This window comes from Spea bombifrons, chromosome 7 (assembly GCF_027358695.1).
Source record: "Spea bombifrons isolate aSpeBom1 chromosome 7, aSpeBom1.2.pri, whole genome shotgun sequence".
NCBI lineage: Eukaryota > Metazoa > Chordata > Amphibia > Anura > Pelobatidae > Spea > Spea bombifrons.
In genome coordinates, this window is record NC_071093.1 from 22988343 (window position 1) to 23006125 (window position 17783).

Below are 17783 nucleotides of genomic sequence, written 5' to 3' on the forward strand. Positions count from 1 at the left end.
CTTATCTATGCATGTGGGGTATCGCTGTACTTGGGGGGTCTTACTGAACACAAACCAAGACCTATTTTGTTCTTTCACATATCCACTCATAAAAATAAGTGGATGTAAAAAAAAGTGTTTTTAGAAGGCGCCGGTGTGGAATCAGCTGCATGGGACAGGCCAATATAACTAGATTCCTTAAGCTGTCTAGTTTTTGGAAATATACAGTTTGAGGGGGTTAAAATTAAATATGAGAAGTCGACCGTGTCTCTGATGAGACCTTGACCCAGTAAACTTATCTGTCAGAATTCCATGTTTGAAAAATGTACTGGGGGGGCGGTGTTTCTAACTACAAATCACAAGTTGTTTTAATAATTTCATGTACCCAGGGGGGAAAAAATACTGAAATACTGTGTTTGGATAGAATGGGTTTGTTAAAAATGAAAAAATGAACTTTTACTGCAATGTTTAGGACAGACTAGCACTAAAATGGTTAAATCAAAAGTGTAAAAATGCCCCAAGTAAAATACTTTGGCATGTCATCTTTCAAAAAAATATATACTTTTTTTTTTTTGCAGTTTTTCTTTTTCTTGCCACTATTGGGCACAACTCCCAGCATACCACATTTAAAAAAAAATCTTGTTTAGAAACAGCGATGCACGTCATTCACATTTAACCCTGTCAGTGCCAAAATAAATGAAAATACCACGCATATGAGGTGTTTCCAAAAACAGGATGAATACCTAAATGCACTTTTGGAAGTTTTTTTTCTCATTTGCACTGATTATATATAGTTTTTGTTTTTTTTTGTTAATTCTCCTTTTATTGAAGGAAAAATAAAACATGACCGTACAAGGTAGCACAGCAATAAAATAACATTAGCATGGTAGACATAGAGTAACGTCCAAAGAACATCGAGCACCTGCAAAATTACAGACTGAAGATGACAACATAACATGATGCAAGACCGCGGATGGTCTCAATTGCAGGCACATACAAGTGTTGACATTGTACAGACAATATGCAAATACAGAACCCATGAATAGCAATAGGGCGCAGCATGATCAGGGACTGAACGGCAAAAGAGCCGAAACAGAAGGTCCCGGTAAAGTGGGCACAAAGGAGACCAAATAGAACCAAACGAAAACAAAAACAAAACAAAACCTGGGTGGCAGGCATACAAAAAGAGAGCAGAACACATCAGATGTAGAGCGAATGCAGAGACCGTGCATATGAGAAAGGAAAGGGCACAAATTTAGACCAAGGGGGGGTCCGGACGATCATCCAGAGTGGATATAAAGGAACGCCAATAGAACCACTTTAGCTCCACCGAATGGTCCTGACCTTTAGAGGCGCTGGTAAGGACCTCCATCTGGTAAATAAATTCCACCTGGCGAAACCAAGCAGATATGGAGGGAGGAACAACGGACTTCCAGGAGCGAGGAAGAACGGTAAGTGCGGCATTAATTAAATGGAATTTGACGGAGCCTTTATAGGCGTGGTATGGAACCGAGTTATAATGTAGGAGTATAGCGGCCGGGGTAGCCTTAAACGCAGGGTCCGACACTTCCCGAATGACCTCAGCCACCCTGTCCCAGAAAGGCTTCAGGGCAGGACAACCCCACCATATGTGAAGAAGGGAGCCCGGGAAGGAATTACAACGCCAGCACAACGGGGAGACCTGGGGCAAAAATCTGTGTAAATCCAGGGGCACCTTATACCATCGGGTGACTATCTTAAAGAGGGTTTCCTGCACTCTGCTAGACACGGTACCCTTATGGACAATCATGAGCATCCGTTCCCAATCCTCCGGAGAGAAGGATAGGCCCAGATCGTGCTCCCAAAGGCTGAAATAGTATGGTTTGGAGGCAACCGCCGGAGTGAGCAGAAGAGCGTACAAAGCGGAGAGCAAGTGCGGAGGCTCCGATTCCGCAAGACAAAATTGCTCAAAAACAGTGGGAGGGCATGAACCACCACCCATGGCCCCGGTGGAGGAGAGAAAATGCTTGAGCTGGTGGTAAAAGAAAAGAGACAGGAAGGAGTTAGTCACAGTCCCCGTCAACTCCGACAAAGGCTTAAGGACAGAGCCCCTCGTCACGTGGCAGACACGCAAGGTGGAGACACCTGCAGGAGTAAAGGGCGCCAAACGAACCGGATCACGACCCGGAGCAAAGTCAGGGTGCCCAGAGATAGGGAACAGGGGGGAAGGGTGGGACACGAGACCACCAGCCCGAACCGCATACCCCAAGGCCTTCAGGGTGGGGCCAATCAAGGGGTGCTGGGGGTGAGACACACAGCGCTGAGGAGAAGCGATCCATGGAAGAGCGGCAATCGGACAAGACACCGCCGCAGCCTCCACCGACACCCACAGACGGCGCGCCCCAACCGACCACTCCACCACGCGGCGAAGATGCGCAGCTCTCCAATAGAGTTCCAGGTTGGGTAGGCCCATCCCCCCGACGTCTTAGGCCTCGTCAAGTACGAAAAAGAAAGCCTAGGCGGCCTCCCCCGCCAGATGTAGCGGAGAAAGGCACCATGACACTTACGAAAATTGGAGCGGGGGAGGAAAATGGGCAGCGTCTGGAAAAGGTACAGGAAACGGGGTAAAACGTTCATCTTGAGAACGCTGACCCTCCCAAACAAGGATACATGAGGGAATGCCCATTTATGAAGATCAGAAAGAAGAGAGGCCAACAGGGGGTCAAAATTGAGAGACCGGATCCGGGACAAATCGGAGGGGAGAAGGATCCCCAGGTACTTAATATAATCCTCTTTCCAACGGAAAGGCATAGTGGTACGTATATGGTGGGACAATTCCGGCGCCAAGCGAAACCCCATCACTTCCGATTTCGAGAGATTAATCTTATAGTTGGAGACATAGCTAAACCGATCCAGGACCTCCAACAACGCGGGAAGAGAGCGGCCCGGGTCAGAAAGCGTCACCAAAATGTCATCCGCGAACAAAGAGATCACATGAGATCGACCAGAGACGTCGACCCCCATGATATCCGCATGGGCACGTACAGCCGCCGCGAGGGGCTCAACCACCAGGAGAAACAAAAGGGGGGAAAGAGGGCAGCCCTGTCGCGTACCATTGGAAAGGGTGAACGGGTCAGACTGGATACCATTAACCGTAACCCGAGCGGACGGGGAGGAGTACAAGGCGCGAACACAGGTCAAAAATCTAGAACCCAGGCCGATGCCCTCCAGAACTTGGAACAGAAAGGGCCAAGAGACCCTATCGAACGCCTTTTCAGCGTCCATCGAGGCCAAAACTAGGGGGGTACCAGAATAATGAGCATGCGCCAGCAAATCAATGACTTTAATCGTGTTGTCGCGCGCCTCCCGCCCTGGCACGAACCCCACCTGGTCCGGGTGTATCAAGCCAGGCAAAAGGGGACACAAGCGGTTGGCCAAGACCTTGGCAAACAGGTTGACATCAACATTGATCAGCGAAATCGGCCGATAGCTGCTGCAGAGGTCCAAATTTTTGTCAGGCTTAGGAAGCACGACAATGCTGGCATCAAGCGCCCGAGGGTCAAAGGGCTCCCCCCTGGCAATAGCGTTAAAATGTGTGACCAAATGAGGGCCCAAGAGAGGGAGGAACTTTTTATAATAAACAACCGTAAAGCCGTCCGGGCCAGGACTCTTACCGGGAGGGGAATTCTTGATTGCAAATTCAATTTCCAACAAAGTAATCGGATCCTCAAGAGCCGCACTATCAGCAGCAGTAAGAACCCGTTTGAGATTTGCGGACAGGAAATCAGAGGTGGCAGCATGGAGGTCCAGACCAGGACGGCAGTCGGTAGGAAGAATATAGAGGGAGGAGTAATAGTGCTGGAAGCACTCAGCAATTTTATGGGAATGAAAGTGCAATTTGTTGTTACGGTCACGAATTCTAGTCAAGTAGGACTGAGCCCTCTTCGCCCTCAAGGCCCTAGCCAACAATTTGCCCGGCTTGTCCCCAAACTCATAAAAAAGACGTCGCGTCAACAAAAAATTACGTTTAATACGGGTGTCTAACATGGTCGCCAAGCGCGAACGAAGTGTGGTAAGTTGCAACTGGAGTGTCGGGAGGAGGGTGGCCTTGTGACGCAATTCTAAGGCCTCAATTTGCCTAACAAGGGATAAGACAGCATCCGAGTGCTGCCGCTTAGCCGCGGCTCCCAGCCCTATCAGATGTCCCCTCACGACCGCCTTGTGGGCCTCCCAAACCACCGCGGCGGAAACATCTGGAGTAACATTATCAGTGAAGTACTGAGAAATATGTGATGACAACGACGACAAATTTCCCGGATCATCCAACAACGATTCATTAAGCCGCCAACTCCACCGGGGCCTGGGCAGAGCAACCAGGGAGAGCCCCAGGAAAACTGGAGCATGATCGCTTATAGTGGAAGGGCCAATCGTAGCAGAGCGCAGGAAGGACAGGTGGAAATGGGAAATGAAAAAGGTATCTATCCTGGAGTAGGTGGCATGAGGGGCAGAAAAATAGGTATAATCCCGCTCATCCGGGTGCAAGGCCCGCCAAGTATCTATGAGTTGATTGAGCTTAAGATGTCTAAGGACTTTGCGAATAATAGAGTACGGGAGGTGTGACCTGCCTGAGGAAGTGTCTACTAAAGGGTCGAATACCATGTTAAAGTCCCCACCCAGAACAGTAACCCCCTCCTGGAAGTCCGCCAGTTTATTAAGTAGCGAAATAATGGAGCGGCCCTGTGATTTATTGGGGGCGTAAAGGTTCACCAGAGTAACCTTCTGGGAGCCTACATAGCCCTTGACAAATATGCAGCGCCCCTCGTCATCTCGCCATGGAGAAAGGAGCAAAGTTTGGAGCGTTGCTCCGGTTTATTGAGGCCCCTTATATTAAGGGTTACAAAACGCAAGTGGTTAGATGACATGGCGAAGGCTGACGTAGGACAGAGTGAAAAAAAGGGGCCACCACAGATCGAACAAATCATGAACAAAAAACAATATAACACAATAACAAAAGAAACGTGTGTAAAGTGTAGTGTATGAGGTGCAAGTAGGTCATAACAACGCCTACCACGGCGACACAAAGTGCCGACAACATATGAGCTGAGGGACTACAGAGAGTCCCCAATTCACTGTCCACGAACGGACAGGGGAGCTCGGGGGGGAAGCCCAACAGAGCAGACAAGAGGGTGAAGCAAAGGAGGGGGACAACAAGGTAGGCAGGCAGGGGAAAGAAAAATACCTCCGCTACCACCCCACCGTCCGAGAGGGCAGAAAATAGAGGACAAAGGGGACAAGAAAAAGTAGCAAGCAAACCCTCGCACCCACAATGGGCACTGACACAGCACCCACGGGGGGGAGGGGACACATACACAACTGGACGAGACACGAACCACACGAAGAAAGACCAGCAAAATTAGGACAACAGCAGGGGAAAGGTGGAGAGCGGGACAGCAGGTCAGGTGCATAGTGAAGGAAAAGAAGCCCTAAAACAAGGGGCAGCGCGAACCCTCCGGCAGGACCGGCCAAGGAGGACATACCCAACAGGGTAGCAAGGCTATGCGCGTGTGTGTGTGTGGCAGGGGGCGAGTGAAATCACTCCACTATATCCATAAGGCAGCCAGGCTATGAGCGAGTAGGAGTGTGCCACAAGTGGCGAGCAGATTCACTCCAGTACAAGGCAGCCACTACCAGACACAATCATAGGAAACCATTTTAACATAAAATCGATGCGAAACACAAAACGAAAGCCGGAAAATCAAAAACGAGGCGAAAAAGGACGGAAAAACAAAAGAATAACGGCCGAAAAACCAAATAAAATACACGATCGAATACAGTAGTCCCAGTCCACGATGATTGCCAGGGCGAAAAAAGGCACATCGTGAGACTAGCACAGACACTCACGATCCCAAATGGCCATAAGGCGGGCGTCCACGAAAGGAGAGAGTCAGCCTGTGGCGATCGAGGGCGTCGGGTCACGTCGGGTCCTCTTCTTGCGGTTGGAGTGCAATGTCCAGGAGGCGGCTGGATCCAGGAGAGGCGGCTGAGACGCTGAAGCTTCCTCCCAGTCAGGAACCTCCACGGCAGGTATGTGTAGATCCTCCAGAAAATGTTGCAGCTCCCCCGGGTGTCGCAAGATGAAAGAAGCGCCATTCCGCCGGGCGATCAACATGAACGGAAAGCCTCATTGATAGGGAACTCCAGCGTCCCGAAGCGCAGCCGTAAGGGGCCGCAACGCCCTGCGTTTTTGGAGAGTCAGCGGCGAGAGGTCCTGGTAAATAGAGAGCTTTTTTCCGTTGTAATCCACAGAACCAGAAGAGCGGCAGGCCTTCAATACAGCCTCTTTGACGGAATATTCGTGGAAACAGCACACCACGTCCCTCGGGGGAGAAGATGGAGATCCCTTCGGCCGTAGAGCGCGATGGGCCCTGTCAAACTGGATCGGTGCATCCTCCGGCAGGCCGAGCAGCAAATTGAACACCGACTGCAATACTGGACGAATTTGCTCCGGAGGGACCGTCTCAGGTAGGCCGCGCACGCGGAGGTTGTTTCGCCTCCCCCGGTTGTCCAGATCCTCCAGCTGTCACCAAAGTTGATGGATGGTTTCGGTGTGTGAGTGTAGGGTTGAAGAGTGAGAGTCGATGCGCTCGCAAGCGGTAGTGTGAGAGTCTTCGAGCGAGTGTACACGATCGCCCAGCTGCCTCAGGTCATGTTTAATGACCACGAGGTCGGCCCGCACGCCCCGCAGGGCCTGATCAAGTGAGGAGTCAATCACGGCCACCAAGTCCGCTTTCGTCGGAAGCGCCTTAAAAGCTTCCTGCCAGGAGGGACCCGGTGTGGCCGGAGGTGGGGAGCCCGTCTCCCGATCCCGGAGGCCATCCTCGGAGCACTCGCTGATCTGGCTGGCGGGAGACGGCGCCATCTTGGGCTCCGAGTCCCGAGAGTCCTGGTCGGACTGCCCGTGGAAATAGGACCTGACGGATGGAGTGGACGGACGGTCTCGCGCCCCTGATGTTCGTGGGGTGGACCCCACTCGGTTAGTTTTCCCCATCGTCGAAAAAAAGCGGAAAAAACAAGCGTAATAGTCGGACGACGGACGGAGCTCGAGGCTTAAGCTGCCATCTTCGTCGAGCGCTAACTCCGCCCCTCATATATAGTTTTTATAGTTGAAACTGTGAAAATATTTCCTTTTTTCCCTAATTTCGTACACAATTTTAGACATTTTTCATACTAAATGATGGTTTATATATATAATTATTATTTCAAAATAAAGCCCTACTTGTGCTGAAAAAAAACCCAACAAATGATTTGTGTGGGTGCACTAATTGAGAAATTACAGTTGAAGAAAGACATAGCAAAAACAGCTCTGATCTTTTAGCACAAACATGTAAAAAAAAAAACGGTCCTGAAGGGGTTATAGCTGCAAAGGGGGGACCAACTACATATTAATGTCTATGTATTTAGAATGTAATGTCATACTTTTTTAAATGTTTTTGTAATTGTAAGTCTGCCTAATACATTTTTTTCTTTTTTAATTATTTGATATTATAACAATGACAATAAATAAAGACATAAAATACAAACACGATTCCTTTCAAAGATTGACAATAACTAATAGGATAATTATTATTAATATTATGAAAATAAACAAAACTAGGCGACAAGGCTGGAAGAGATAAAGCAGTACGCTCTATAAAGATGGTGAATGAGGCTTGTGAGAGGGAGAAAGATCATATATTGCAATATGCATCAAGAGCTCTCACAGGCCCTTAGGGACTCATCTACCTAGTCCAAGATTCTTGTCATAGCAATTCCTTTTTCCATTTGACATACATATTTCATTTCTTGCCATAAAGGAGCATTGGCCTGTCACTACAGTCTAGCAAGTTTTTTTTAGAGCTATTAAGAGTTGTATTATTAAAATATCGTTTGTAAATTAAAATGGAATAAATGGGTTTTATCTTAATCCCAAATAGCAAAAACATATATAGGTGACCGCGCCCCTCACACCAAGTGAGTATAAATAATGCAAATAATAACAATTCAATGTAGCTTCAAGGTATTGGTATTATTTGCATTATTTATACTCACTTGGTGTGAGGGGCGCGGTCACCTATATATGTTTTTGCAGTTTTTCTTTAACAAATTGGGTTTTTGTTCTGAGGTGTACCAGCAGCACATTCACATTTACTTATTAGGTGTTTTTTGCTTGTATAATTGTATTTTATATTATTTATATAATTTTATTGCGCACTACTCACTTTTTTTCAAGATCCCAAATAGGTTTTAATTTTGTACAGCCCACCATATATGTAGAAGGGGCCCATTTGCTTGTTCACAGCACCAGCATAAATTAGTATTAACAGGGTTCATTTTAAGCAAAAGCTTAGGGCTCAAATACCATCTAAACATTAATTTAATTTGTAATTCCACCATATTTAAACAGTGGTTTATTATCTCAGTTATTGATTTAATCCAATGATCCTCTTCATAAACTATACCTAAATTGAATGCCCACTTCTCCAAAACTGTAACCTTTCCACTTCACCCCATCTCAGACTTATATCATTTAGAAATAGGTTTTATTTTACTTCTTTTTTAAAAGATCTGAAATTTCTCTATATTTCGGGCACCTTAGCTCTTTAACAATATGGTGCATCAAGTGCTCTTTAATTCTTAAATAAGAGAAATATTCCTTAAATGGGAGTAAATCCCCTGAAATTGGGAAAGGTTTTAACTCGCATTCCTGAAGGACCCAGTTCCTTAATTTCAAATCTCAGATAAACCATATTTATCTCTGTGACGGACCGACCAGGGACCTCAGGTTGTCCCTCTCCGCTAAGAGACGACTTCTCCCGCTAGGATGACAAACCACGGCAATCCGTCGGCAATATCCCCAAGCAAAGTAAAGGGATATCGCTATCCAGTACCCAAATAACCAGGCAAGAGTAGTCTTTAGGTACAACAAGAGAAGAACTGATTTATTTTAGACACACAGGGCTGGATATATCCAGCAAAACACACATTAACATAAAACAAGATATTGGGATACAACCCACCCCTGCATCTTGTATGCCACACTTTTTTCCCCCACTTAAAGTGGGGGTGCGGCCTAAAATCGGGGTTTTAGCGTAATTCATGTCGCCCGCCGCCCGGGACATGCCGTTCCGGGCGCCGGGCAGGTGTTTTTTTTCTTCTTTTCTTTATCACTTAGCCCTGCTGCAAACAGCAGAGTGAGGATCTGCCTCTCTGGCAGCCGGGGGACATCTGTGCGATGCAGACAACCTCGCTGCTGCGTTACATGACCTTCCAGCGCTCCACCATAAAAGCCCCAACGGAAGTGCCGGCAGTAGCAGAGGTTGTCTGAGCGCATCACGCAGACGTCCCCTGGCAGCCAGGGAACAACTTCCACTGCTGCCGGCACTTCCACTGGGGCTTCCACGCAGCAGAGGTTCGCGCAGAGTGGCATATCTAGGGGGGCAGAGTTGCATATCAGGGGGCATAAAGCATATCTATGGGAGCAGAGTGGCATTTCTAGGGCGGCCTAAAACATATCAGGAAGCAGCGTGGCATATCAGGAGGCAGCGTGGTATATCTAGGGCGGCAGAGTTGCATATCAGGGGGGCATAAAGCATATTAGGAGGCAGAGTGTCATATCAGAGGAGCAGAGTGGCATAGGGGAGCATAAAGCATATCTAGGGGGGTAGAGTGGCATATCTGGGGGCATAAAGCATATCAGGGGAGCAGAGTGGCATATCAGAGAAGCAGAGTGGCATATCTAGGGGGGCAGAGTGGCATATTTAGGGGGCAGAGTGGCATATCTATGGAGCCATAAAGCATATCAAGGGGGCATAAAGCATATCAGGAGAGCATAACGCATATCGGGGAGCATAAAGCATAAATGGGATTCAGAGTGGCATATCAGGGGGCATAAAGCATACAAGGGGGCATAAAGTATATCAGGGGAGCAGAGTGGCATATCTAGGGGGCAGAGCGGCATATCTGGGGGAGCATAAAGCATATCAGGGGGCAGAGTGGCTTATCGGGGGCATAAAGCATATCAGGGGGCATAAAGTATATCTGGGGGGCAGAGTGGCATATCTGGGGGGGCAGACGGGTATATCTATAATTAAGGTTCATTATGAATTAAGGGGGGACCTTAAAATGGCTATTGGCTTTCCAAATGTCTATATAACCTATGCTGACTATGCTGCATAATAGATACAAATAATGTTAAAATACATGTATTCCTGTTCATTAGATAAAATACTGTTTTACCATTCCACTGTGTATTTTTTTTTTTGTTTAAAGGTGAAAACGACATATACCAATTTGAGTCAAATTGTTTCTTGATGTACATGCAGTTTTCACCTTGTTTAGTGGCTCTTTAAATGTTTTATTAATAGCATTTGTCACATGAAAAAATCTCAATCAATTATCTAAAAAGCACCAGTGCATATTTTTTCCAGACTTATATTGAACACTTTGATTAACTGCTTTTCATATATATGTATATTTGCTAAACAGCTTGAAATTGTGCCTTTTTACAGTAAATTTTACTTATTTATGTGTGACTGCCTGAGTCTGTGTGTGAAAGAGACAGCCTGAGTCTGTGTGTGTGAGAGAGACCGTGTGTGGGTGTGAGAGAGAGAGAGACATCTCTGACAGCCAGGGAAGGTCTACGCACCGGGGACTCAGAAGCACCGGTAAGTTTGGAGGAGGGAGGGTGTTTAAATGGGGGAAATAAGGCATTTCTGTAGGCAGAGTGCTCTATGAAATGCCATTTAACCTTTTTAATGCCCCTCTGCCTCCAGTAATGCCTTTTAACCCTCTGTACGCCACTCTGCCTCCTGAAATGCCTTATACCTCCCTATATGCCACTCTGCACCATAATATGCCTTTTAACCCCCTAAATGCCAGAGTGGCATGTAGGGGTATAAGGCATTTCTGGAGGCAGAGTGGCACATAGGGGGTCAAAAGGTATATCATGGGGCACAGTGGCATTTACAGGGTTAAAAAGCATTTCATGGGGCACAGTGGCATTTACAGGGTTAAAAGGCATATCATGGGGTACAGTGGCATATAGGGGGTATAAGGCATTTCTGGGGCAGAGTGGCAAGCCTGGTGGCAGATGTGCATAACTGAGGGGGGAGGTTGGAAAAAAGGAAATAAAAACAAAATATTTTTCTCAATCATAGCTTTTATTAAAAAAAAAAAGTTCACATAATTTACATAAATTAACATTTACTGGTAAAACTTTTTCCTATAGTGTCATCCCCCAGACAACACACAAAAGTCCAAGCAGGCATTGTCTTACTTGGCTCAGTGATAGTCTTCTTCGGGGATTTCCTATTCCCACATCATCTCTCTGAATTTCAGGCTCCAGGGTTTTTTAATTTTTATTCATTTTGTATAGACATATAGATACAAATCTACACATGGACAGAAGACATAAGAATCTCTATGCAGTATGTTTCTTATTAAGGCATCTTAATCATCCTTGTCTTTACCGTGAACGAGGACAAACATAAAGGAAAAAGATAAGACAGAAAAAAGGGGACAGAATTTGTGCATAGTAGAGTTAAATCAATCAATTTTAATTTATAATCGGTCAAGCCATTTTGTCCAGTGTTCGATTCTCAGGTCATAAAGGCATTATTGCCTGATTCCTATCTCAATTTTTATCTCATTGATCACTTGTGTTTTAATTTCTGTCCATTTAGGTTCAAAGGATTGCTTCCAAGCTCTAGCTATGGCAAGCTTTGCATTCACTAGGATGTATGTAATTCCGGCAAAATCTATTCTGGGCATATTGGGCCAATCCATTTGTAGAAGAATGGATTCTTCCTTTAGATTTTGACCTGTAATATTTTCAATTTGTTTTATTAGTTCAGCCCATAGCGCTGTTATTCTGCTGCATGTCCACCATACATGTAAATAGTCTGCACTTATCTTACCACATCTCCAGCAGAGAGATGACGTTGAACTGAACATCTTTGATACTCTTAGAGGGTTATAATGCCATGTATTCATTACTTTGAAAAAGGCTTCAGACAAATTAAGGCAGTGCATCATCATATTGGGGTTTTTTTTTCAAAAAATTGCCATTCTTTCCACTCTTAGTATGGAGATATTTTTCCCAGGCTTTTATTGCTAATGGGTATTATAACTAGTCCCTGATGAAGTCAACATATGACGAAACGCGTTGGACTTAGTTTCTTAAAACATTAAGCATTTTTAATGGGCTATTTTAAATAAAGAACTTTTGGAAGATACCCTGCCTGCCTACCATCCGTTTGTATCCAGCAGATGACCGGTTTTTAAAACTTTGAGGTGGTTTTAAAAAGTTCCAGTAAATCTTCAGGATTCCTAAGATACAGGCTATCTTTAAGGCGCAGTTCCTACTACAATCTTGTGAGTGTGGCACAACTAGTGGGGGCTGTTTTAAACCTTTTAAACGTTATTGCACCATTTGTGGTTTTTATTCTTTTTACAGAGTATTTTTAAAGCTGTATCCCCAGAATTTGTTCTGTTTTATCCATATACCTGTTATAAGGGGCTTTTTGAAGGAAGAGTCCTTGGGGAAGCTACCACATATGTGTTCCGAGGAATGAATAGAGGGTTAAAAAGCTAAGTACCCTGTTTTTATATTTTTTCATTCTTGTAGAACACAGTTACAACTGTATTTTATTGCTAATGGTCTACAAAGTTTCTTTGGTAGTGGTTTTTGTTAGTTGAGGTTTTTTTGCTCTTTAGAAAGAAATCAAGATCTTCTGTTTTATCTTTGGATCTGCTTTTTTGTAGAAAAGTTTTACTCTTAAATATGAAAAGATTTTATTGTTTGATAACTCATATTCCTCTTGTGTCTGGGGAAATTGTTTAACCCCCTTCAGTCCCCTATGGTCGTACCGGTACATCCTGACCTTCTTGCAGTGGCAGGGACACATCCCCCCTGTCAGCAGAAGTCAGCATCGCTGCTAACGTCACCCTGAAGGTCATCGGAGGACAGGATATCCCCTGCAGGGTCTCTCTAGACCCTGCTGGGATATTTGATCGCTCCGATGAGGCACTGATCACAGACACTGTGATCTCTATGCAAGTGATCGGTGCGGTGGGATCACAGGGAGGATAGTGAGAAACCATGTTTCACACTCTTCTCACATGCTTAAAAACAATTAAAAAATCACTATTTTAATACAACAAATAATAACAAAAAAAACAATAAAGTGAGCTAATGTAGGGACTTACCTGCCTCTCCGGTCCCGCGCCGTGGCCGGTCCCGCGACGCTGCTTCCTCGACCGGCTTCCCGGGCAGCTAGTACCACCGCTACCTGGTCGGCGTCTTCACCGCGTGGCCGACCACGCGGCAAACAGGTAGCACAGTAATATTACACGTTACATACGTAACGTGTTCTTTTAACCTCGGGTGACCTCCTTAATGCAGGACACACCTCCACCTGTCCCTATTTAAACCTGGACTTCCTCTTCTGGTTCACCCTTGGTTGGTGTATTCTGTGGTTTTCCTGTGCGAGTTGCTGTGACTATTTCTTCGTTTGACCCGGCTTGCTGACTTCGTTCCTGTCTCCTGATTTGGCTCCTGATTCCTGTTCGTCTGGTATTTGATTCGGCTTGTTGACCTCGTCTCTGGATTCTGATTTGGCTTATCCTGATTACCTGTCTGACCCGGTTGGTTCTCTGACTTTCTGGTTCCTGTTTGGCCTGGCTAACTCTGCCATCTGGGGTCCTACCTCACCATAATCGTTACAGCTAAGTTATGTCAATGCGACATCACTGGCATTAATAACATGTTCAAGAGGTCCCTAAGAGGACCTCTAACCATACTGATAACAGTGCAAAAGTTTGTAAAAACAAATAAAATTACAAATTTTAAAATATATATAAAAAACACCTTTTGTGAGGATTCAGAGGGGAAAATATATATAAAAAATACGTTTTTTTCTAACTTTTGCTAAGTTTTACTAAATTTCTCATCCTAAATTTTCAGCTAATTATCTAACTATGGTATCAAAAGAAAGCCCTCTCTCTCCTTGAAAAACAATATATAGTTTACATGGGTACACTATTTGCAGGAAAGGGGAATAATCGCTGAACCGACATACCGCAAAAATGGCAAAATTACTCCGGGACTTGAGGTACCAAAAACCCCTGGGACTGAAGAGGTTAATGTCATTATTGATTATGGTATTTTCAATTTTTAAGATTCCCTTTCTTGTTTCAGCAAACAGTTTATTAGTCCCAACAACAGTATATTTAGACAGTACATTTAACGGGATTAACTGTAACACAATGGTAACTTTAATTGAATTTGGTGCCAGCAGCACCAATCACTGCAGCCTATGGTAAGATAGCGACCAATCACTTTAGAGGGGGCGAGTATTTGTATTCATGGCCGTCCCTTTAAACTCTCGGCCAATCAGGTAGGGAGCTACCCGACACACCATATATGGAGTTCCGGGGGGCGGACTTAGCGACCAATGAAAATAGGAGCTACGTCCCGCTCCACATATTGTGATCCCAGCGACCAATCCCAGATGTGTCTACCTTGCTCGATCTAAGAACGTACTCCAGCTGCCGGGCTTAACCTTTATTGTATGCGGCAGCTGGGGATATGTTCCTGGGCAAGGGACCTTGGGATTTTAGCCTCTTTCTTCCGGTTACATATTTTAGGTAGTCAGGGAAAAATAAGGGTTCTTGGCTCCTAGCCATGGAGCTTCCGTGACACCCAATAACTTGCATAAAAACGTTGGGTATTTCTAAACTCAGGACAAATATTTAGCAGGTTTTTTCATTAGTTTTTGCAGATGAGTAAAAGTGAGAATTTTTTAATAGTAAATTAGATGAAATGATAAAAATAATGGTATCTAAAAAAAGCCCTGTTTGTCCTGAGAAAAACAATATATAATGTGTGTGGGGGCTCAAAATGAGAAAGGAGAAAATTGCAGCTAAACAGCAACACTAAGGGGTTAATATTTGTTGACATTGTTGACATACAAACATACCCCACCACCTTTCCTTTTTCTTCTATCCTTCATAAATAACATGTAACCATTTTAGTTAACTACCCAGTCATGCCTCTCATTCCACCATTATGCTGCCCAGTCATGCGTCCAATCCCACCTATTATGTCATATTGCTTGGTGTATACTATTGCCTTTAGTTTCCCCATTTTGTTATTTAGACTCCTTGCATTAATTTAATATCATGAGTTTCTTGTATTTTATATGAATTTTTATTACATACCTCCTCTGTTCTGATCTTGCCTCTCCCCCATCTCCACCCCTTGTTCTGATCTAAAGCCCCTCTCCTTTCTGTGCTATCTCTATCTTCTAGATTTCTGTGCCCCCCCAGTTTAAAATCCCCTCCAACCTTCTAGCCATCCTGTCCCCCAGCATAGCAGACCCTCTTTCTTTTAGGTGCAATCCATCACAGCTATAAAGATTGTACCCAAGCGCAAAATCAGCCCAGTGCTCTAAAAAGCCTACACCATGACTAGCAACGCATTAACCTCCCTAATCTCCCGCCGCCTTTCTACTGTTGTGCGCGGCACAGGTAATATTTCTGAAAATACTACCTTGGAGGTCCTTTTCTTCAGTTAACTTCCTAATTCCCTGAAATCTTTCTTTAGGACCTTCCATTTTCCACTGACTTTGTCATTGGTACTAATATGGACCATGACAGCCAGGGCTTCCCAAATCCATCCACTCTGTCAGCAACATGCTGACTAGGAGACAGCAAACTGTCAGGTTGAGTCGATCAGAGTGGCAGATTACTTTATCTACTCTCTTAATTATACCACCACAATCTGTCAAGCCTTTCATACACTCTCAAACCCACCCGTAATAGAGTTCCCTCAGCTGTAAGAAGGAACAGCTTTCTCCAGTACAGCTACTCCTGAGGTGATGCACCCAACATCTTCACTCAGATCTTTTAGGCTGCACAAGGTCAGAACTAGTTAAACCTTTCCTCTTCCCTCCCACTCTGCTACCACGTGTAACTGTCGCCCAGCTACATGCCTGTTCCCTAGCTGTCTTATCTCCTCCCACTCCATTACCTGCCCCGACTACTCTGCTCAGTGAGAAGTAGACCACTTTAAAGATTGTCAATCTGTCTCAACGTTGCAATTCGCTTCTCCAGATCTCCAATACAAGCTTCCAGAGAAGCCACTTGCTCATACCAAAAAGTTACATACAAAACTTACAATAAAATAAAAAAGTACCTTGTCTAATGTTTTCTCTTTTAAACTCCTGTTTTCTTTTTTTAATTCCTACTTAAAATTGCCTACTTCAAAAGAGACCATCTCTATGTAGAAGCAACTCCAAATGAGCAAGCTAGATTCTTATATTTGTCCTGTGTTCAGAAATACCAAATGTTTGTTTGTTTGTTTTTTTTAACTTTTTTGGTAAGTTATAGGGCTATAAGTACAAGTAGCGCTTTGCTATTTCAAAACGGTCATGGGAATAGGACTGCAGAGGTTTATGATAACAAAATAGAGTTATTGCAGCCAGGTGCTTATACCAGAAAGGGGTCATTCACATGCAGTCACACATTTAATAGTGAATGTAGTTCCTCATCAAGTCCTGCTACTATAAACCCTGCATTTCTGCTGAAACAGTGCTCAGGGGGTGTTTCTCAGCCTATCAGAGGAGAGGGTCTAGGAAGAAACTTCTGGAAGAGCAGAGCTAAGCAGGGGAGTGGAGGAGGAAGAGAGACAGACTGTCCTCCCTTTAAGTAGGCCTGAAATAAGCCTGCTGCCTTTAGTGTGTGTACTGCTGACATCCAAGCAGTACATTGAAGTAGAAGTGTGCAGAGAATACAGCATGGTGCTGTATGCTTCCTGAGTGAGAGTGAGATACTGCAAGTACCCAGAGCTTCCAAGTCCTGCATCCTGTACCAGTGAGGTGAAAGCAGAGCTGCAGACAGACATCTGTGTGGGAAGACAGTTATACTCTCAGCCAGGAGGTTAAAGGGGCAGCATCCCAGAGCTGCCTGAAGACACTAAGGAGAGGTACTTAACTAATATATATCAACATATATATACTTTTCTCCCCGGGTAGCGCTACCTGCATCAAGGGCCCCAACAGTGCACCAACACTGGGACATCTGGGTGGGAAGGACACCTACATTTGGGGTGGGGGAGCGGGTGTTGGCAGTTATCTGTTAAATATATATATTCTCAGGACTATGCACCCACTGCTAGAACTGAACTGCATGGGCACAGCAGCTGGGTCTTTATATTATAATACCTGTTTATTTCAATATAGTCTATAAGTAATTTGCATTTTAGTTGTGTGTGTTATTTTCTTGTGTGAAAGGGGCCATTTCTCAGTGGGTGGGTTCCCCTACTCAACATAGTACAAATCACTGAGTGGAGGCACTGCATAAAGAAAGAAGATGTCCCGATCTCCCAGCAATTGCGGAGGCTCAGGTTTCCTGTCACCAGCGTCACTGAAATATGTAACTACCAGCCTGACAGCGGAGCAAGGTAAAAAAAGGGTTACAGATGGAGGCACTGCTGAGATGAGTTGGGACGTTAATAGAGTTATTAGTAGCATTTCGTACCCCTACTCCCTAGAAGTTCGGGAATGGGCACTGCGAAAATCTATTCCACCTAACCAGGCTGTGGCTATATGCAATATACCTCTTGCATTAAAAAGAAAAAGTTTTGATGATGCCATTCGACAGATACAAGGATTAGAGCATTTTCATCTAGTACAGACCCGGAAGGATGAAACAGCAGGATTGGCTGTGGCTTTAGTAAGAGGCTATGGACCTCTGAACAAGGAAGATGGTCCTATGTGTATAGAGTT

General features: G+C 44.9%; 1 protein-coding gene and 1 long non-coding RNA gene across 2 annotated transcripts in view; one reads left to right on the forward strand and one right to left on the reverse strand.

Moving 5' to 3' along the window:
* The window catches only part of RHBDF1 (rhomboid 5 homolog 1), a 542782-nt gene that overhangs the window by 325042 nt on the left and 199957 nt on the right, over positions 1-17783 (reverse strand). The window lies entirely within an intron of this gene.
* The window catches only part of LOC128502357 (uncharacterized), a 306149-nt gene that overhangs the window by 246923 nt on the left and 41443 nt on the right, over positions 1-17783 (forward strand). The gene's annotated exons all lie outside the window — the stretch shown is intronic.